Genomic DNA, 23545 nt, shown 5'->3' on the forward strand with positions numbered 1-23545 from the left:
ACAACAGACCCAACTGAAATTAAAAGAATCCTAACAGAATACTATGAAAAATTGTACTCTAATTTGTAAACTTAGAGGAAACGGACGAATTTCTAGAAACACACTACCTACCTAAACTAACACAAACAGAGGTAGAACAACTAAATAAACCTATAACAAAAGAAGAGATTGAAAAGTAATTAAAAAACACCCAAGAAAATAAAGCCATGACCCTGATGCCTTCACTGGAGAATTCTACCAAATATTCAGAGAAGAGTTAACACCACTACTACTAAAGGTATTTCAGAGCATAGAAAAGGATGGAATACTCCCAAACTCATTCTATGAAGCCAGCATAACCCTGATACCAAAACCAGGTAGAGACACCACAAAAAAAGAAAATTACGGACCAATACCCTTCAGAAACTTAGATGCAAAAATCTTCAACAAGATTCTGGCCAATAGAATTCAATAACATGTCAAAAAAAAAATTCACCATGACCAAGTGGGATTCATACCAGGTATGCAGGGATGGTTCAACATTAGAAAAACAATCAATGTAATCCATCACATAAATAAAACACAAGGTAAGAACCACCTGATCTTATCAATTAATGCAGAAAAGGCATTTGACAAAATCCAACACCCATTCATGAAAACACTTTCAGGAAAATAGGAATAGAAGGGAAATTCCTCAACATGATAAAGGGCATTCATACAAAGTCAACAGCCAACATCATCCTAAGTGCAGAGAGTCTTAAAGCATTCCCTGGAGAACGGAGCTAGACAAGGATGCCTTTTATCACCACTCTTATTCAACATTGTGCTAGAAGTCCTAAGAAAAAAAGGCTAGGAAAAGAAATAAAGGGCATCCAAATTGGTAAGGAAGAAGTAAAAGTATTTGCTGATGATATGATCTTATATGCAGAAAACCCTAAAGAATCCACAAGAAAACTACTGGAATTAGTAGAAGATTTCAGTAAAGTATCAGGATACAAGATAAACATACAAAAATCAATTGGATTCCTCTACACCAACAAAAAAAACATAGAAGAGTTGGGTTCCTCTGCATCAACAAAGAGAACTTCAAAGAGGAAATCACCAAATCAATACCACTTACAATAAACCCAGAACAAACCAAACCCAGTGCCATCGAGTTGATTCTGACTCATAGCAACCCTACAGGACAGAGTAGAACTGCCCCATAGAGTTTCCAAGGAGCACCTGGCGGATTCAAACTGCCAACCCTTTGGTTAGCAGCTGTAGCACTTAACCGCTACACCACCAAGGTTTCCACCATTTACAATACCCCAAGAAATTAAAATACTTAGGAATAAATCTTACCAGAGACATGAAAGACCTATACAAAGAAAACTACGAGACACTACTGCAAGAAACCGAAAGAAACGTAAGTAAGTGGAAAAACATACCTTGCTCATGGATGGGAAGACTTAACATGGTAAAAATGTCTATTCTACAAAAAGCGACCTATAGATACAATGCAATTCCGACCCAAATTTCAATGACATTTTTTCATGAGATGGAGAAAAAAATCACCAACTTCATTTGGAAGGGAAAGAGGCCCCAGATAAGTAAAGCATTATTGAAGAAGAACAAAGTGGGAGGCCTCACTCTACCTGATTTTAGAACCTATTATACTGTCACATTTGTCAAAACAGCCTGGTACTTGTACAACAGCAGATACATAGACCAATGGAACAGAGTTGAGAATCCAGACATAAATCTATCCACAGGAGCAGCTGATATTTGACAAAGGCCCAAAGTCAGTTAAGTGAGGGAAAATACAGTCTCTTTAACAAATGTTGCTGGCATAACTGGATATCCATCTGCAAAAAAATGAAACAAGACCCATACCTCACACCATGCACAAAAACTTACTCAAAATGGATCAAAGACCTAAATACAAAATCTAAAACAATAAAGATCATGGAAGAAAAAAATAGGGACAATGCTAGGAGCCCTAATACATGGCATAAACAGTATGAAAATCATTACTAACAATGCACAAACACCAGAAGAGAAACTAGATAACTGGGAGCGCCTAAAAATCAAACACCTGTGCTCACCCAAAGACTTCACCAAAAGAGTAAAAAGATCACCTACAGACTGGGAAAAATTTTCAGCTATGACCTTTCCAGTTAGTGTCTGACCTCTAAAATCTACGTGATACTGCAAAAACTCAACTACAAAAAGGCAAATAACCGAATTAAAAAATGGGCAAAGGTTATGAAGAGGCATTCACCAAAGAAGACATTCAGACAGCTAACAGATACATGAGGAAATGCTCACGATCATTAGCCATTAGAGAAATGCAAATCAAAACTACAATGAGATTCCATCTCACTCCAACAAGGCTGGCATTAATCCAAAAAACACAAAATAATAAATGTTGGAGAGGCTGCGGAGAGATTGGAACTCTTATACACTGCTAGTGGGAATGTAAAATGGTACAACCACTTTGGAAATCGATTTGCACTTCCTTGAAAAGCTAGAAATAGAACCACCATACATCCAGCAATCCCACTCCTTGGAATATATCCTAGAGAAATAACAGCCTTTACACAAACAGATATATGCACACCCATGTTCACTGCACCACTGCTTACAATAGCAAAAGGATGGAAGCAAGCAAGGTGCCCATCAATAGATGAGTGGATAAATAAATTATAGTATATTCTCACAATGGAATGCTAAGCATCAATAAAGAACAATGATGAATCTCTGAAACATTTCATAACATGGAGGAATCTGGAAGGCATTATACTGAGTGAAATTAGTCAGTTGCAAAAGGGCAAATATTGTACGAAACCACTGTTATTATAAGAACTCGAGAAATAGCTTAAAGTGAGAAGAAAATATTCATTGATGGTACGAGAGTGGGGAGGGAGGGAGGGAGAGGGGTATTCACTAACTAGATAGTAGATAAGAACTATTTTAGGTGAAGGGAAAGACAACACACAATACAGAAGAGGTCAGCAAACTGGACTAGACCAAAAGCAAAGAAGCTTCCTGAATAAACTGAATGCTTCAAAGGCCAGGGTAGCAGGGTTGGGGCTTTGGGGACCATGATTTTAGGGGACATCTAAGTCAATTGGTATAATAAAATCTATTAAGAAAATATTCTGCATCCCGCTTTGGAAAGTGGCGTCTGGGTCTTAAACGCTAGCAAGCGGCCATCTAAGATGCATCAATTGGTCTGAACCCACCTGGAGCAAAGGAGAATGAAAAACACCAAAGACACAAGTAATTATGAGCCCAAGAGACAGAAAGGGCCACATAAAGTAGAGACTACATCAGCCTGAGACCAGAAGAAGTAGATGGTGCCTGGCTACAACTGATGGCTGCCCTGATAGGGAACACAACAAAGAACACCTGAGAAAGCAGGAGAGCAGTGGGATGCAGACCCCAAATTCTCGTAAAAAGAGCAGACTTAATGGTCTGACTGAGACTAGAAGGACCCCGGAGATCATGGTCCCCAGACCTTCTGTCGGCCCAAGATAGGAACCATTCCCAAAGCCAACTCTTCAGACAGGGATTGGACTGGACTGTGGGATAAAAAATGATACTGGTGAGGAGTGAACTTCTTGGCTCAAGTAGACACATGAGACTATGTGGGCAGCTCCTGTCTGGAGGGCAGATGAGAGGGCAGAGGGGATCAAAAGCTGACTGAATAGACACAAAAACAGAGAGTGGAATTAAAAGAGTGTGCTGTCTCATTAGGGGGAGATTTACTAGGAGTATATAGCAAGGTATATATAAATTTTTGTATGAGAGACTGACTTGATTTGTAAACTTTCACTGAAAGTACAATCAAAATTAAAAAAAAAAACAAAAACAGATTTTACCAAAAAAGTGAAAAGAGAAGCTACCGACTGGGAGAATATCCTCGGAAAACATATACCGGACAAGAATCTAATAACCAAAATATATATAAAACTTCAACAACAACAAAAAGACAAATAACCTGATCATTAAATAGACGAAGGACTTGAATACACATTTCACCAAAGAGACATTCAAATGGTCAAAAGGGCATGAAAAGATGCTCAGTGTCTTTATCCATCAGAGTAATGCAAATCAAAACCACAAAGAGATAGCGTTTCACTCCCACTAGGATGGTTAAAAAATAAATAATGTTGGTAAGTGTGTGGGGAAATTTGAACACTTACCCATTGCTGGTAGGAATACAAAATGGTACAGCCATTGTGGAAAACAGTGTGGCAGATTTTCAAAATACTAAAAATAGAAGATGGCTGACTGGGTAGAAGCTACCTCGGATCCTTCTTGCAACAAAGACTCGGAAAAACAAGTGAATCAATCACATACATGACAATCTATGAACCCTGACCATCAAACACAGATCTAAAGAGTTGACCTGAGTGACAGAGACAGAACGAACAACCACGGGGAAGCAGCGACTGTTTTTGGAGCCTGAAGCCAGCATCCGAGTCAGGAAACCTTGGCGTTGGGCCTTGGACTGGGTGCAAGGGAGCTGAGCATGGCATCCTGAGATGGTGCAAACATGGAACGCAGCTCTAGCCCCCAGAAGTGACCTCAGGGGAAGCCCAGCCAGTGCACGCAGGCAGTGCAGCGACGCGGCTGACAGGAGAAGTCACCAGGAGGCAGCAACTGGTTTTGGAGCCGGAAGTGCGGTGTCCCAGCCGGGGAACCTTGGTGCTGGGCTTTGGACTGGGAGCGGAGGAACTAACCACGGCTTCTGAGACAGCGCAAGCACCGGACGCAGGCCTGACCCTCGGGGGCAATCTCTACCCAGCCAGCACACACAGTCAACACGCCCCTCGGGAATCTCAGATAAAACAGTCATCCCAAGCAAGATAAGTGACTTTGTCTATATTCCGGGGTGCTACTCTCTCCTATTTATCTGAACCCTCCCCTCCCCTTCCCAGGCAGCTTCATTAACATTGGAATTTCCTGAGCCAGAGAGTGAAGTGCTCTGCGGTTTTTCTTTCTTTTTTGGTCTTTTCCTAATCCATCCTCCTGGCCTGAGAGAAGCAGCTACAAAAAACCCAAGGACCAAAAATCCTTCCCTAATTGGACTAAAAATACAGAACCAGCTCCAGCCAAACATATGTGATCCACAGTCTTGGGCTTTCATCCCCACAGGGAACAAGGTGGCTATTATAAAGCAAAGGCCATTCTGATAGGGATCTGACTGGAAACACAAGTTTCCCAGGTCTGATATCTCTGCTATTCGACAGAGCCCTCACTGACCCACAACAGGGAACTGAGGGCTGAAGCTCCCCCCAGACCACCTAGCCTCCTGCCTTAAGGGTCTAAGGAGGGCGGCACCTACCAATCTGTAGAGGTACTTGCATTGGGGGCCTAAGGTACAGCTGCAGAGCCCACCCACCAAAGTACTTTAGGAATAGAGACACACCTACCTCACTGGCACTTGGGGGAAGCCTGTCAGTATCCTGACGCCCCTGGAGTGTGAACCCCTGCTGCTACTAGAATGTGGTGCACACAACTATCACAACTACTTCTCTAGGTGGATAGGTGACAGTCTGCACCACACACTTGATGACCCAAAATCAGATTCTACTCAAGAATAGTGAATGGACTCTTAGGCTTATATATCTGGTAACAGCCCAAACCAGCTGGTAATAGGACATAAGTGATTCAAGGGCTACAACAATCAAGACAGCACAATCTAGTAGCCCATATACATATATTGACAGAAAACAAAACAAGATAAGACTCAGTGAGCAAATACAAAATAAATCACTACAATATCTTAGAGATAGCTCAGAGACAGCAGTCGATATCAAACTACATAAAGAAGCAGACCATGATTGCTTCTACAGCTCCGCAAACTAAAGAATCAAAATCTTTCCCAAATGAAGATACGATCCTGGAATTGCCAGATGCAGAATGTAAAAAACTAATTTACAAAATGCTTCAAGACATCGGGGATGACCTTAGAAATGAAATAAGGCAATCTACAGAAAAAGCCAAGGAACACACTGATAAAGCAGTTGAAGAAATCAAAAAGATTATTCAAGAACATAGTGGAAAAATTACTAAGCTGCAAGAATCCATAGAGAGACAGCATGCAGAAATCCAAAAGATTAACAGTAAAATTACAGAATTAGACAACTCAATAGGAAGTCAGAGGAGCAGACTTGAGGAATTGGAATGCAGGGTGGGAAATCTGGAGAACCAGGGAATTAACACCAACATAGCTGAAAAAAAATCAGATAAAAGAATTAAAAAAAAATGAAGAAACCCTAAGAATCATGTGGGACTCTATCAAGAAGAATAACTTGCATGTGATTGGAGTCCCAGAACAAGGAGGGATAACAGAAAATACAGAGAGAATAGTTGAAGATCTGTTGGCAGAAAACTTCCCTGACATCATGAAAGACGAAAGGATATCTATCCAAGATGCTCATCGAACCCCATTTAAGATTGATCCAAAAAGAAAATCACCAAGACATATTATCATCAAACTTGCCAAAACAAAAGATAAAGAGAAAATTTTAAAAGCAGCCAGTGATAAAAGAAAAGTCTCCTACAAAGGAGAATCAATAAGTTCAGACTACTCAGCAGAAACCATGCAGTCAAGAAGGCAATGGGATGACATATATAGAGCACTGAAGGAGAAAAACTGCCAGCCAAGTATCATTTAACCAGCAAAACTCTCTCTCAAATATGAAGGCGAAATTAAAACATTTACAGATAAACACAAGCTTAGAGAATTTGCAAAAACCAAACCAAAGCTACAAGAAATACTAAAGGAAATCGTCTGGTCAGAAAACCAATAATATCAGATACCAACACAACACAAGGTCACAGAACAGAGCATTCTGATATCAACTCAAATAGGGAAATCACAAAAACAAATTAAGATTAATTTTAAAAAGAAAAAAAATGCTCAAAACAGGGAATCATTGAGGTCAATATGTAAAAGATCACAATAATCAAAAAGAGGGACTAAATGCAGGAGGCATAGAACTGCCATATGGAGAGGGAAACAAGGTGATATAGGACAATACAAGTCAGGTTTTTACTTAGAAAAATAGCGGTAAATATTAAGGTAACCACAAAGAGGTATAACAACTTCAGAACTCGAAATAAAAACCAAGAAAAACATAACAACTCAGCAAATATAAAGTCAACTACTATGAAAATGAGGAACACACAATTTACAAAGAAAAACGTCTCAGCACAAAAAAGTGGAAAAATGAAATTGTCAACAACACACAAAAAGGCATCAAAATGACAACACTAAACACTTACTTATCTATAATTACGCTGAATGTAAATGGACTAAATGCACCAATAAAAGACAGAGAGTCTCAGACTGGATAAAGAAACACGATCCATCTATATGCTGCCTACAAGAGACACACCTTAGACTTAGAGACACAAACAAACTAAAACTCAAAGGATGGAAAAAAATATATCAAGAAAACAAGCAAAAAGAGCAGGAGTAGCAATATTAATTTCTGACAAAATAGACTTTAAAGTTAAATCCACCACAAAGGATAAAGAAGGACACTACACAATGATTAAAGGGACAATAGACCAGGAAGATATAACCATATTAAACACTTACACACCCAGTGAGAGGGCTGCAAGATACATAAAATGAACTTTAACAGAACTCAAAAGTGACATAGACACCTCCACAATTATACTAGGAGACTTCAACACACCACTTTCGGAGAAGGACATGACATCCAATAAGAAGCTCAATAGAGACACGGAAGACCTAAAGGCTACAATCAACCAACTTGACCTCATAGACTTATACAGAACACTCCACCCAACAGCTGCAAAGTATACTTTTTTTTCTAGTACACATGGAACATTCTCTAGAATAGACCACATATTAGGTCATAAAACAAACCTTGCAGAATCCAAAACATTGAAATATTACAAAGCATCTTCTCAGACCACAAGGCCATAAAAGTGGAAATCAATAACAGAAAAATTAGGGAAAAGAAATCAAACACTTTGAACAATACCCTGCTGAAAAAAGACTGGGTTATAGAAGACATTAAGGAGGGAATAATGAAATTCATAGAATGCAACGAGAATGAAAACATTTCCTATCAAAACCTCTGGGACAAAGCAAAAGCAGTGCTCAGAGGTCAATTTATATCGATAAATGCACACATACATAAAGAAGAAAGAGCCAAAATCAGAGAACTGTCCCTACAGCTTGAACAAATAGAAAGTGAGCAACAAAAGAATCCATCAGGCACCAGAATAAAGCAAATAATAAAAATTAGAGCTGAACTAAATGAATTAAAGAACAGAAAAACAATTGAAAGAATTAACAAAGCCAAAAGCTGGTTCTTTGAAAAAATTAACAAAATTGATAAACCATTGGCCAGACTGACTAAAGAAATACAGGAAAGGAAACAAATAACCCTAATAAGAACGAGATGGGCCACATCACAACAGACTCAACTGAAATTAAAAGAATCATATCAGATTATTACAAAAAACTGTACTCTAACAAATTTGAAAACCTAGAAGAAGTGGATAAATTCCTAGAAAAACACTGCTTACCTAAACTAACACAATCAGAAGTAGAACAACTAAATAGACCCATAACAAAAAAAGAGATTGAAAAGGTAATCAAAAACTCCCCCCCCCAAAAAAAAGCCCTGGCCTGGATGGCTTTACTGCAGAGTTCTACCAAACTTTCAGAGAAGAGTTAACACCACTGCTACTAAAGGTATTTCAAAGCATAGAAAATGATGGAATACTACCTAATTCATACTATGAAGCCACCATATCCCTGATACCAAAACAAGGTAAAGACACCATAAAAAAAGAAAATTACAGACCTATATCCCTCATGAACATAGATGCAAAAATCCTCAACAAAATTCTAGCCAATACAGTTCAACAACATATCAAAAACATAATCCACCATGACCAAGTTTATGCAAGGCTGGTTTAATATTAGAAAAACCATTAATGTAATCCACCATATAAATAAAACAAAAGACAAAAACCACATGATCTTATCAATTGAAGCAGAAAAGGCATTTGACAAAGTCCAACACCGATTTATGATAAAAACTCTCAGCAAAATAGGAATTGAGGGAAAATTCCTCAACATAATAAAAGGCATCTATGCAAAGCCAACAGCCAACATCACTCTAAATGGAGAGAGCCTGAAAGCATTTCCCTTGAGAATGGGAACCAGACAAGGATGCCCTTTATCACCGCTCTTATTCAACATTGTGCTAGAAGTCCTAGCCAGAGCAATTAGGCTAGACAAAGAAATAAAGGGCATCTGGGTTTTTTTTTGGGTTGGCAAGGGGGAAGTAAAATTATCTCTATTTGCAGATGACATGATCTTATACACAGAAAGCCCTAAGGAATCCTCCAGAAAACTACTGAAACTAATAGAAGAGTTTGGCAGAGTCTCAGGTTATAAGAGAAACATACAAAAATCACTTGGATTCCTCTACATCAACAAAAAGAACATCGAAGAGGAAATCACCAAGTCAATACCATTCACAGTAGCCCCCAAGAAGATGAAATACTTAGGAATAAACCTTACCAAAGATGTAAAAGACCTATACAAAGAAAACTACAAAGTACTAGTGCAAGAAACTAAAAAGGACCTACTTAAGTGGAAAAACATACTTTGCTCATGGATAGGAAGACTTAACAATGTCTATTCTACCAAAAGCCATCTACACATACAATGCACTTCTGGTCCAAATTCCAATGACATTTTTTAAAGTGTTTGAGAAACAAATCACCAACTTCATATGGAAGGGAAAGAAGCCCCGGATAAGTAAAGTACTACTGAAAAAGAAGAAGAAAGTGGGAGGCCTCACTCTACCTGATCTTAGAACATATTATACAGCCACTGTAGTCAAAACAGCCTGGTACTGGTACAACGACAGGCACTTAGACCGATGGAACAGAATTGAGAACCCAGATATAAATCCATCCACATACGAGCAGCTGATATTTGACAAAGGCCCAGTGTCAGTTAATTGGGGAAAAGACAGTCTTTTTAACAAATGGTGCTGGCATAACTGGATATCCATTTGCAAAAAAATGAAACAGGACCCATACCTCACACCAAGCACAAAAACTAACTCCAAGTGGATCAAAGACCTAAACATAAAGACTAAAGCGATAAAGATCATGGAAGAAAAAATAGGGACAATGTTAGGAGCCCTAATACAAGGCATAAACAGAATACAAAACATTACCAAAAATGACGAAGAGAAACCAGATAACTGGGAGCTCCTAAAAATCAAACACCTATGCTCATCTAAAGACTTCACCAAAAGAGTAAAAAGACCAGCTACAGACTGGGAAAGAATTTTCAGCTATGACATCTCTGACCACCACCTGATCTCTAAAATCTATATGATTCTGTTAAAACTCAACCACAAAAAGACAAACAACCCAATCAAGAAGTGGGCAAAGGGGGGGGGGCAAGATGGCTGACTAGGTAGACGCTACCTCGGATCCCTCTTGCAACAAAGACTCGGAAAAACAAGTGAATCGATCACATACATGACAATCTACGAACCCTGAACAACAAACACAGATTTAAAGAGTCAACCTGAGTGACAGAGACGGAGAACGAACAACTACGGGGAAGCAGCGACTGTTTTCGGAGTCTGGAGCCAGCGTCCCAGTCAGGTAACCTTGGCGCCGGGCTTAGGACTGGGCGCAGGGGAGCTGAACACGACATCCGTGACGGAGCAAACACGGGGCGCAGCCCTAGCTCCCTGAACTGACCCCGGGAGGGGGCCCAGCTGGTCCGCGCGGGCGGCATGGCGAAGCGGCTGGTGGGACGAGAAGTCCCCGGGAGGCAGTGACTGGTTTTGGAGCTGGGAGTGCAGCGTCCCAGCCGGGGAACCTTGGCGCCAGGCTTTGGACTGGGCACAGGGGAGCTGAACGTGGCATCCGGTCATGGCGCAAACACGGGGCGCAGCCCTACTCCCCTGAACTAACCCCGGGAGGGGGCCCAGCGAGTCTGCGGGGGCAGCGCGGCGACGCAGCTGGTGGGACGAGAAGTCCCCGGGAGGCAGCGACTGATTTTGGAGCTAGGAGTGCAGCATCCCAGCAGGGGAACCTTAACGCTGGGCTTTGGACTGGCAGCGGAGTATCTGAACACGGCTTCAGCAGGCCAGACCCTCGGGGACAATCTCCACACACCAGCACACACAGGCGACACGCACCTCGGGAATCTCAGATAAAATAGTCATCCCAAGCAAGATAAGCAACTTTGGCTATATTCTGGGGTGCTACTCTCTGCTGTTTTTCTGAACCCTTCCCTCCCCTTCCCAGGCAGCTTCATTAACATTGGAATTTCCTGAGCCAGAGGGAGAATGGCTCCGGCTCCGCGGCTTTGCCTTTCCCTTTTTTTTTTTTTGGTCTTTTCCTAACCCATTCTTCCGGCCTGAGAGAAGCAACCACAAAAAACCCAGGGACCAAAAATCCTTCCCTAATTGGACTAAAAACATAGAACCAGCTCCAGCCAAGCATATATGATCCAAATCTCGGGCTTTCATCCTTACAGGGAACAAGGTGGCTGTTATAATGCAAAGGCACTTCTGATAGGGATCTGACTGCATTTTTTTTAGCGGATTTTCTGGAAAAACAAGTTTCCCAGGTCTGATATCTCTGCTTATTCAACAGAGCCCTAACTGACCCACAACAGGGAACTGAGGGCTGAAGCTCCCCCCAGACCACCTAGCCTCTTGCCTTAGGGGTCTAAGGAGGGTGACACCTACCAATCAGTAGAGGTACTTGCATTGGGGGCCTAAGGTACAGCTGCAGAGCCCTCCCACCAAGGTGCTATAGGAATAGAGACACACCTACCTCACTGACACTTGGGGGAAGCCTGTCAGCATCCTGCCCCCTCTGGAGGGTGAACCCCAGCTGATAACAGAATCTGGTGCACACAACTATCACCACTACTTCTCGGGGTGGATAGGTGTTAGGGTGCAGCACACACTTGATGACCCAAAATCAGATTCTACTCAAGAATAGTGAATAGACTCAGGCATATATATCTGGCAACAGCCCAAACCAGCTGGTAATAGGTCATAAGTAAGTTAAGGGCTACAACAAACAAGACAGCACAATATAGTAGCCCATCCACGTATATTGAAAGAAAACAAAACAAGATAAGACTCAACGAGCAAATACAGAATAAATCACTACTATTTTTTTTTTTTTTTTATATCTTAGTGATGGCTTGGAGACAGCAGTCGATATCAAACCACATAAAGAAGCAGACCATGACAGCTTCTACAACCCCCCAAACACAAAAAGACAAACAACCCAATCAAAAAGTGGGCAAAGGATATGAACATGCACTTCACTAAAGAACATATTCAGGCAGCTAACAGATACATGAGAAAATGCTCTTGATCATTAGCCATTAGAGAAATGCAAATTAAAACCACAATGAGATTCCATCTCACTCCAACAAGGCTGGCATTAATCCAAAAAACACAAAATAATAAATGTTGGAGAGGCTGCGGAGAGATTGGAACTCTTATACACTGCTGGTGGGAATGTAAAATGGTACAACCACTTTGGAAACCTATCTGGCGTTATCTTAAACAGTTAGAAATAGAACTACCATACAACCCAGAAATCCCACTCCTCAGAATATGCCCTAGAGAAATAAGAGCCTCCACACAAACAGATATATGCACACCCATGTTTATTGCAGCTCTGTTTACAATAGCAAAAAGCTGGAAGCAACCAAGTTGTCCATCAACGGATGAGTGGTTAAATAAATTGTGGTATATTCACACAATGGAATACTACGCATCGATAAAGAACAGTGATGAATCTGTGAAACATTTCATAACATGGAGGAACCTGGAAGGCATTATGCTGAGCGAAATTAGTCAGAAGCAAAAGGACAAATATTGTATAAGAGCACTATTATAAGATCTTGAGAAATAGTATAAACTAAGAAGAACACATACTATTGTGGTTATGAGGGGGGGAGGGAGGGAGGGTGGGAGAGGGTTATTTAGTGATTAGTTAGTGGATAAGAACTACTTTAGGTGAAGGGAAGGACAATACTCAACACACAGAAGGTCAGCTCAACTGGACTGGACCAAAAGCAAAGAAGTTTCTGGGATAAACTGAACGCTTTAAAGGTCAGCGGAGCAAGGGCAGGGGTTTGGGGACTATGGCTTAAAGGGACTTCTAAGTCAATTGGCAAAATAATTCTATTAAGAAAACATTCTGCATCCCACTTTGAAATGTGGCATCTGGGTTCTTAAATGCTAACAAGTGGCCATCTAAGATGCATCAATTGGTCTCAACCCACCTGGATCAAAGGAGAATGAAGAACACCAAGGTCACACGATAACTAAGAGCCCAAGAGACAGAAAGGGCCACATGAACCAGAGACTTACATCATCCTGAGACCAGAAGAACTAGGTGGTGCCCGGCCACAACCGATGACTGCCCTGACAGGGAGCACAACAGAGAACCCCTGAGGGAGCAGGAGATCAGTGGGATGCAGACCCCAAATTCTCATAAAAAGACCAGACTTAATGGTCCGACTGAGACTAGGGGAATCCCGGCGGTCATGGTCCCCAAACCTTCTGTTGGCCCAGGACAGGAACCGTTCCCGAAGACAACTCATCAGACATGGAAGGGTCTGGACAATGGGTTGGAGAGAGATGCTGACGAAGAGTGAGCTACTTGGATCAGGTGGACACTTGAGACTGTGTTGGCATCTCCTGTCTGGAGGGGAGATAGGAGGGTAGAGAGGGTTAGAAACTGGCAAAATTGTCACGAAAGGAGAGACTAGAAGGAGGGAGCAAGCTGACTCATTAAGGGCAGAGTAAGTGGGAGTATGGAGTAAGGTGTATATAAGCTTATATGTGACAAAAAAAAAAAAATTTTTTTTTTTTTTTAGACTGACTTAATTTGTAAACTTTCACTTAAAGCACAATAAAAATTATTAAAAAAAAATACTAAAAATAGAATTACCAGATGACAAAGCAATTCAGGTCCTAGGTATGGACCCAAAAGACTTGAAAGCAGACACTTAAACAGAGACTCGTACTCCAATATTCATTGTAGCACTGTTGATGATATCGAAAAGGTGGATACCACCTAAATGCCCATCGACAGCTGAATGGATAAACAAAATATGGTACATACATACAATGGAATACTACTCAGCCAGGAAGAGAAATGAAGTCTTGATAAGTGCTGGAGTATGGATGGAACCTGAGGACATTGTGCCAAGTGAAATAAGCCAATCACAAAAAGACAAATATTGTGTGACCTTACTTATATAAAAAGACAGGAAAAGGCAAATGTATAGAGAACAAAGTTTATCAGTGGTTACCAGGGGTAAGAAGAGGGGGATTGGGGGGTTAACAGTGATAGAAATACCATGTTGATTGAGGGTTGGATGGCACAGCTGGTTGTTGTAATTGCTGTTGTATACCTATAAAAAGTTGAATTGGTAAAAGTTGTACGATATGCTTACAACAACACACACACACACAAATCAACAGCAACAAAGGGTAGCTGCTGAGGCTGATTATGTACAAACAAATACCTCATTGGATTTGATTCCTTGGTTTGGAGGCTTAGGGTCATGGTTTCATGGGACATCCCAGTTAATTGGCCTAATAACATGCTTAGTGCTTCTGTTCTATCTCCTCGTTTGATGCATATTGCCTGGGGCCTTAAAAGCTTGGAAGCAGCCATCCAAGGCACAGCAATTGGTCTCTGTTCATCTGGAACAACAGAGGAAGAAGGAGAGTCAGGAATAGGAGGAAGATATGGAATGTGTGGTTAACTGCCTCCGTAAACAACTGCCTCCTTTGCCAGGAGACCAGAAGAGCTGGATGGTGCCCGGCTACCATTACCGAACATTTTGATCAAAGATTGCACAGAAGAATTCCGATCAAAGGGGAGAAAATGCAGAAGTTCAAATTTTCATGGACTTCAGACTTCCTGGAGCCATGGAACCCCTGAAATATTTGCCCTGAGATAACCTTTAAATCTTAAACCAAAAATATTCCCTGGCTTCTTCTTAAAACAAAGCAATAGTTAACTAGTAAAGAATGTCTGCCTTAAGCATTGTGCTCTTTTACTATCTATCTCTATGAGATCAAATTGACAATAGCAACCTGAAAGATTATAGGACACTTAGGTGGCAGTGAGTTTATGTTAACGGGGAGGAACAACTTAGAAAAGGTGGGTGAGGATGGTTACCCAACTGGAAGAATGTAATCCGTGTCACTAAATGGTATATGCAGAAACTGTTGAATTGGTACACGTTTTGCTGTGTATATTCTCAACAACAACGAGCTAAAAAAATTATTTTAAGAATAAAAAAGAAAACCCTGTGGATCACAACAGTCCAGTCTGCAGCTGATCATGGGGATGACACAGGACCAGGCAGTGTTCTATCGCGTTAGGCATGGGTCACCATGAGTTGGGGCTGACTCAACAGTAGCTAACAACCACATATATTTCTCAGCCATTCTGGCTGTACAGAAAAGCAGAGTTATGGTATCTTTTTGTTCAAAGTTTATTTCAGAGCCCTTGTTCTTGAACTTATCTCTTCTACCAGTTCTGCCCTAATTCTGCCCCACTGGTTTTCCTCCGCCCTTCCCTGGAAATGGTGCTGTTCTGAGTTGCTAGCTATCTTTCATTTCTATTGCTGACTGACAAACTTACTACCTGGGATGAAGTGAATTTACATTTTTTATAACCAGTGCAATTTAAGAAATGGTAGCCTAAAGGATATTTAATTTCTACATCCCTGTGTCTTCACAAAATCCACAAAGTCTTGGAGCCACTGAAAATCATGAAGTTTATTTCCTTGCCTTTAAGCCAGAAACCTATCAGAACTATCCCAGGAAATGAGAATGTCTTCTATTTTAAAAATAATTCCAGAAAGGGAGATTCTGTAATTTTCTTGACCCATTCATTAGAGTGCTTACTGGATGAGTCAAGTAAGCCAGCCTCCAGCTCAGCACTCCAGGTCCCACTCGGCCCGGCTGGGACTTTCTTATGCCAGCTTTTCTCTTGCCCATATGATGCAACAGCTGCAGCGGGGGACTCTTCCAGAATAAGATGGCAAATGGAACTAACTGTGTGAGTATGTTACATAGCAGTGGCGGTGAGGGTGGTAGGGCCTGGGGCAGGTAGAAGGGAACCGTTGTCAAGTGTATCTGTATCCGGATACTAATTTAATAATGTGCCTGTAGCTTAAGTAAGAAACTGAGAGAGATAAAGGAATGTGATAGTTGGAATGGAGAGAATAGAGAGAAGAGGCCAAGAGCATTGAGGAACAGTTTGGAAAGAATTATAAGAATGCTTGGCCTATGTTGTAAATGGCTGATGAGAGCCAGCTCCAGTGTTGCAGTGAGTGGCTACAGGGTAGAGTATCTTAGAAGAAAGATACGGTTACCAAGTGGCTCCTACCGGTTAGAATCATGTTCAGGTTGCGCACTCACTCAGACAATATTCACGGCGTGACTGTTAGGTGCTAGAAACTGTATTAGATGTAATACAGGCCAGGGCAGGCCAGTATGTTATCATGGCTTTATTAGGAAGAAGAATGAGGAAGAAGGTGGAGGGGGAGGAGGGAGGAAAAGGAGAAGGAGAAGAAAGAGGAAGAGGAGAAGGAGAAAGAACCTTGCCTGTACCCTTTTCTCAGTTACATCCTGTAGATCAGGTTCCCAGGCAACGGAAAGTCAGATTCAGATCTGCCTGCAGTGGGCTCACTGGGGAGTGCTCTAGGCACACCCTTGAGAAGCAAGGAGCAGAATCCAGCAGTGGGGAACCTGAATGGCAATGCGGTAGCAATGGAGGCCTCAGTCCATCTTCCTTGGAGGAGCTCTGGAGCATAGATGGCCCTTCGGAGTTCTTCTGGAGCCAGGACTTTGTAACTCAAATCGACAAGTCATTGGATGCAGCAACCTCCAGGAAGGACTTAAACCTTGGTAAAGGCAGCTCCTTTCTGCTGAGGGCAATACATGGAGGGGGCCTCAGCCGTGAGCCATCAGCAGCCTACATTCCCTTCTCCCGGGAGCCAGGGAAACTCTGTCCTGGGAAGGTAGGAGGATCTGGGAGCCACACCACAGTTTACACAACACATGAGGAAACTGAGCACAGGGAAGTTAAGCAACTCACTCAGGGTTCCACAGCAAGTGAGTAGGAGTGCCAGGACTGCAAACACTCAGGCAGTCCGCTCCAGCAATTAAAAAATCACTCAACAGCAATGGGTTTTGGTTTTGTTTGTTTCTTTGGTTTAATCTACATACACAAGGAGCCCTGGTTGCACAATGGTTAAGCACTTGGCTGCTCACTGAAAGGTTGGTGGTTCAAACCCACCCAAATGCTCCACATGAGAAAGACTTGATCTGCTTCCATAAACATTAAAGCTAAGAAAACCTTATGGGGCACTTCTACTTTGTCACACAGGGTCACTATGAGTTGGAATCAACCCAAAGGCACCTAACAACAACAACAAAAATCAATATACACAGGAGCTACTGTATACATAGGAGCTACGCTGCTAACCAAAAGGTTAGAGATTAGAGGTTTGAGTCCACCTAGAGGTACCTTGGAAGAAAGACCTGGCAATCTACTTCCAAAAGCCCAGCCATTGAAAAGTCTACAGAGCACATTTCTACTTTGACACACGTGGAGTTGCCATGGGTCAGAATTGACTCAATGAAAACTTTTTTTTTGGTAATCTATATACTGTGTGTAAAAAAATCTACTGAAATGCTGTCATGGTTGCTCAATAAATAATAGCTATTTTATTTTGGGGGGATGGATGGTGGCCATTCCCTTTTATAAGCCCTCATCATTTCAGCTATCTGAAGGCAAAATCAGAGGCCTTAAGAATGTTTGTGGAGCAAAAATGCTTAGGTGTATTTTTGACTGCTGATCTTTGGAAACCCTGGTGGTGTAGTGGTTAAGTGCTACAGCTGCTAACCAAAAGGTCAGCAGTTCAAATCTGCCAGGTGCTCCTTGGAAACTCTACGGGGCAGTTCTACTCTGTCCTATAGGGTCATTATGAGTCGGAATCAACTCAATGGCAGTGGGATTGGTTTGGTTTGGTGTTTTTTTTGGGGGGGGGGGCACTTGAGAGTATCACAAATTAACATATTAACCTGATGATGGAAAGTGAAGGTTGACCTCCAGTATTGAAGGGGTGCTGTAACATAAATGGAACCTCACTGTTAAGGGATTAAACTGTGTTCCCCCAAAATATGTTTTGGAATCCTAACCCCTCCACCTACAGACATAATCTTGTTTGGAAATAGGATTTTTGTTAAGTTAATTAGATCTTACCTGAGTAGGGTGGGTTCTAAATCTACTCACTTCAGAGTTATAAAAACAGCAGAATGGACACAGAAATACCCACATAACAGGGAAAGACAGATACCATGTGAAGATCCTCCACAAGCCAAGAAACCAAGGGACTAAGGAATGCCCAGAGCTACTGACAATGAAGGAATCCACAGGGCCAAGACCCTGATTTGGACTCTTAGACTCTGGAACAGTAAGTAAATAAATGTCTGTTATTTCAAATCATCACGTGTGGTATTTCTGTAACAGCAGCACTAGGATACTAAGACGCCCATCTTCTAACCATACAGGGCTGTGTCCAATGCAGGTCTCATCTGTCTCCCCTTTGAATCTCCTGGGATCACTTCAGCAAGAAATGGACAATGCTCAGAAGGCTGCCTTACGCTACACAGGGCCTTGCTTTTAAAAAAGGAGCATGACTGACCCTCAGCCACCTAGAACTTCAAGCTGTTTAAGAAAGAGGTATAAATACTCTGGTCAGCAGGGCAGGGTCCTGACTTCACCAAGCTTAGGTAAGATAATGTAAGGATGTGACAGGAAGTTATGAGACCTCTATGACTTTATAAAACAACCATTAATATTAATATCAGCCCATGAGACTTGAAGAGCTAGAAATGTTAAAGTCCAACATTTCACCTTAAGTAAAGTATTTAAAATCTGTGCTTAAATTGATCTTCTGAAATATACAAAAGCCATCTTAGCCTATTGGGACACACTGCATTAAGTCACATTTTCAAGATGACAACTAATAGAGTCCAGATAGGAAATGACCACAGGTAAACCCCACTCTGCTCATTTACATGGGCCAGGCAATATCAGGAGGGACTAGGTTGCTCAGAGATGCAGAAAAAGCTGATGTCAAGTCAACATACCAAGTCATCTAGCTTTTATGTGGGTACTCTGTGCCTTCCACTGTGGCCAATACAATGCAGAATCATAGAACTGTAGAGTTAGCAAGAAACAAGGAGACAATACAACTGATTTTGAGCTCCAACAATGGACTCAAACATACCAACAATCAGGAAAATGGCGCACGGCCAGGCAATGTTTTGTTCTGTTACACGTAAGGTTGCCATGAGTTGGAGCAGACTTAACGGTAAACAATAACAACAGCAATTTGACTGGAATACTGAGACTCACATGTGGGCAGAGATTAGGAAACAACATTGTACCTAAATAAGCAGAGACTGAGAGATGTTATAAAAACTCAGAGAAAGGAAAAACAAATCTGGGCTAGAGTTGGTCAGCAGAGGTTTTAGGGAGAATGTGGGATTTCAGGTGGTCTATTTTTTTTATGAGAGAAGCAGAGTGGTAGAGGAGACAGGCAGGAAGGCATTTCATTCTAGGATAGCCTGAGCATGGGATGAAAGGGAGAGCAAGAAGCCTAGGGATTCACAATGATGGAGACCACCCTTACTGAGGAAGAGACCAGCATCCCCTGGGAAGTAGGGGGACCTGAGGGCTGGGTAAGCAGGTAAGCTCTTAAGTCAGGAGTTGGATTTGACTCCATAAGGTAGGAGGGAGCCTCTGTAGTTTCTTGAGCAGCAGACCACACTTCTTGAGCTGGGTCATGTTAGAAACACAAGACAAGCGAAGCAAAAGCAATGCTTTGGGAAGATGTATCTGGAATCTGAGAGGTAAATGGATGGGGTGGATAAGGGGAGGACAGTTAGGATATAATAGGGCCATCCAGGGATAAATTATAAAAATCTAGACTGGGAGGTGGCAGTAAGACCTGGGGAAAAAGAAATAAACCTAAGAAAATTTTAAAAGGAAAACTAATAAAATTTGATGGCTGATTAGTCGGGGATGGAAAAAAAGGGATTAACACCAGGAAATGATAGCATCTTTGACAAGTGTCATTTTCCAGTCTTGAAAAAAGGGGGCTCTGAAACATGTAACCGAGCTAGAGTTAAGAAGGCAGGCAAGGGATGGTGAAAATGGTGCTGGTTTTGGGGGAAGGTGAAACATTTGTTCTTAAACCCTCCCCTTATTGCATAGCAGATGCACTGATGGTTTAGGCATCCACCCTGGATTTTGGATTTGATATGAACATCAGTCATGGCTACGGACACTCTTGTCTTGTGCTTGACAGTGTTTAATATAGAGCTAACAGAGGCTCAGAGTTCCTAAGCAGTATTTTACGGTGGTACTCTAGTTCCACAAGGGCATTTTTTCTTTTTTTCTGTTTGTTTTCTTCATAAAATTCTGTAATTGAAACCAGCAGTCACCTTGACATTTTCAGGAACACTAAAGATGCATTCAGAGCTAAATGTTTCAGGCCCAAATTAAAAGGGCATTTCTTGAGCGATACAAGTACGGTCCATGGCCAGTGAGGAAGAAGGAGCACCCCCAGGGCTCTGTGATCTCAATTTCCTCTAATTAGCATTTCAGAGTGTCACCTTTGGACCATGCATCACCTCTGCTTCCCCAAATCAGTAATATGATCCCAAAGGATCAGAGTACAGGTAGTACCCGACTTACAATGTGGTTCCATTCTGACAACTCCGTCGTAAGTTTGTTCTGACATAGGTGGAATACAGGCATACCTTGGTTTATTGCCCTTCACTTTATTGTGCTTTGCAGATTTTTTTTTTTTTAAATAAATTGAAGGCTTATGGCAACCCTGCTTGAGCAAGTCTATTGGCACCATTTTTCCAACAGCATGCACTCACTTTGTGTCTCTGGGTCACATTTTGGTAATTCTCCCAATATTTCAAACTTTATCATTATTATTATATCTGTTACAGTGATCAGTGATCTTTGATATTACTATTGTAATTGTTTTGGGGTGCATGAGACAACAAACTTAATCACTAAATGTAGTGTGTTCTGAGTGCTCCACTGATCGGCCATTCCCCATCTCTTTCTCTCTCTCATTGGGCCTTCCTATTCCCTGAGACATGACAATGTTGACATTAGGCCAATTAATAACCTTACAATGGCCTCTAAGTGTTCAAGTGAAAAGAAGAGTTATACGTCTCTCACGTTAAATCAAAAGCTAGAAATGATTAAGCTTCGTGAGGAAGGCATGTGGAAAGCGAAGACAAGCTAAAAGCTAGGCCTCTTGCACCAAACAGCCAAGTTGTGAATGCAAGGGAAAAGTTCTTGAAGGAAATTAAATGTGCTACTCCAGTGAAAACAAGAATGATAAGAAAGCAGCACAGCCTTATTGCCGATATGGAGAAAGCTGTAGTGGTCTGGATAGGAGATCAAACCAGCCACACATTCCCTTATGCCAAACTTAATCCAGAGCAAGGCCCTAACTCTCTTCAATTTTGTGAAGGCTGAGAGAGGTGAGGAAGCAGCAGAAAAAAAGTTCGAAGCTAGCAGATTGGCTCATGAGGTTTAAGGAAAGAAGCTGTCTCTATAATATCAAAGTGCAAGGTGAAGCAGCCAAGTGCTGATGTAGAAGCTGCAGCAAGTTATCCAGAGGATCCAGCTAAGACAACTAATGAAGGTGGCTACACTCAACAACAGAATTTCAATGTAGACAAAGCAGCCTTATACTGGAAGATGTCATCTAGGACTTTCATAGCTAGAGCAGAGAAGTCAATGCCTGGCTTCAAAGGACAGGCTGACTCTCTTGTTAGGGGCTGATGCAGCTTATGACTTTAAGTGGAAGCCAGTGCTCATTTACCATTCTGAAAATCCTAGGGCCCTTAAGATTTACGCTAAATCTAATCTGGTTATGCTCTATAAATGGAACAACAAAGCCTGGACGACAGCACATCTGTTTACAACCTAATTTACTGAATATTTTAAACCCACTGTTGACACTTACTTGGCAGAGCTAAAAAAAAAAAACTTTAACACTTGCCTGAGCAGGGCAGAGGCCAAAAGGCCAGATAGAGTCATGCCGCAGGGCTGGGAATTGGCTGTTATGATGGAACCACTGTATCCTGAGCTTTCCTGAACCTGAATTCTAACCTGTTACTTCCCTAATGAACCCCATAATCATGAGTATTTTCTGAGTTCTGGGTGCTCATTGCAATGAATTATCAAACACAGCAGAGAAGTAGAGAGTGCTGTGGGAGGGATGGTGGGTGTTAGAATTGATAAAGATGGCGGAGTGAGGAGGCTTATCTGAAGACTGCCTCATAGCAATCAGCCTTGGACTGTTGATCTTGATTCTTCTTCCCCCTTGTGAAGTTAGAGGAGGCCAGGCCTCACCCCCACAAAGTTTTTACAAGAGCAAAATTAACAGGAGTTTGGTAGAAGTTGATTCTAACCCTTATGGATGACTTTGAGGGGTTCAAGCCTTCAGCGGAGGAAGTAACCGCAGATGTGGTAGAAATGACAAGAGAACTAGAATTAGAAGTGGAGCCTGAAGATGTGAGTGAATTGCTACAATCTCATGGTAAAACTTTAATGGATGAGGAGTTGCTTCTTATGGATGAACAAAGAAAGTGGTTTCTTGAGATGAAACCTACTCTTGGTGAAGATGCTGTGAACATTGTTGAAATGCCAGGAAAGGTTTTAGAATATTACATAAACTTAGTTAATAAAGTTGTGGCAGGGTTTGGGAGGACTGACTCCAATTTTGAGAGAAGTTCTACTGTAAAATGCTATCAAACAGCATCATATACTACAGAGAAATCTTCCCGTGAAAGGAATAGTCAATCGATGTGGCAAACTTCATTGTTGTCTTATTTTAAGAAATCGCCACAGCCACCTAAACCTTCAGCAACCACCATCCTGATCAGTCAGCAGCCATCAATATTGAGGCAAGACCCTCCCCCAGCAAAAAGACCATCGCTCACTGAAGACTCAGATGATGGTTAGAATTTTTCAGCAATAAAGTATTTTTTAAGGTACGTACATTTTTTTTTTTTTTTTACGTAATGCTGTTATACACTTAACAGGACTACCGTATAGTGTAAACATAACTTTTCATTCACTGGGAGACCAAAAAATTCTTGTGACTTGCTTTATTGCAGTGTTCTTGAACCAAATCCGCCGTCTCTCTGAGGTATTCCTATACCTCTTTTTATTTTTTTAATTTTCATTATTATTGCCCTTTTTTATCGGTATGTTTATAAATCTGATCTTTGTCTTTGGGGCCTGGAAATATTACATAAAAACTTAAAGATATGATGGTATTAGCAAATTACGTGCTGCAACATTGTATGTAGTACATATTACAACAAGATGCACAGGAAAAAAGGACAGTTGAAGTGCTGCTCGTCGTAACTCGAATATA

At 41.4% G+C, this 23545-nt stretch overlaps 1 protein-coding gene across 1 annotated transcript in view; it reads right to left on the minus strand.

Annotated features, from left to right (window-relative positions):
- The window catches only part of ADTRP (androgen dependent TFPI regulating protein), a 122097-nt gene that overhangs the window by 97333 nt on the left and 1219 nt on the right, over positions 1-23545 (minus strand). The window lies entirely within an intron of this gene.

The sequence above is a fragment of the Elephas maximus genome, chromosome 1, assembly GCF_024166365.1.
Source record: "Elephas maximus indicus isolate mEleMax1 chromosome 1, mEleMax1 primary haplotype, whole genome shotgun sequence".
NCBI lineage: Eukaryota > Metazoa > Chordata > Mammalia > Proboscidea > Elephantidae > Elephas > Elephas maximus.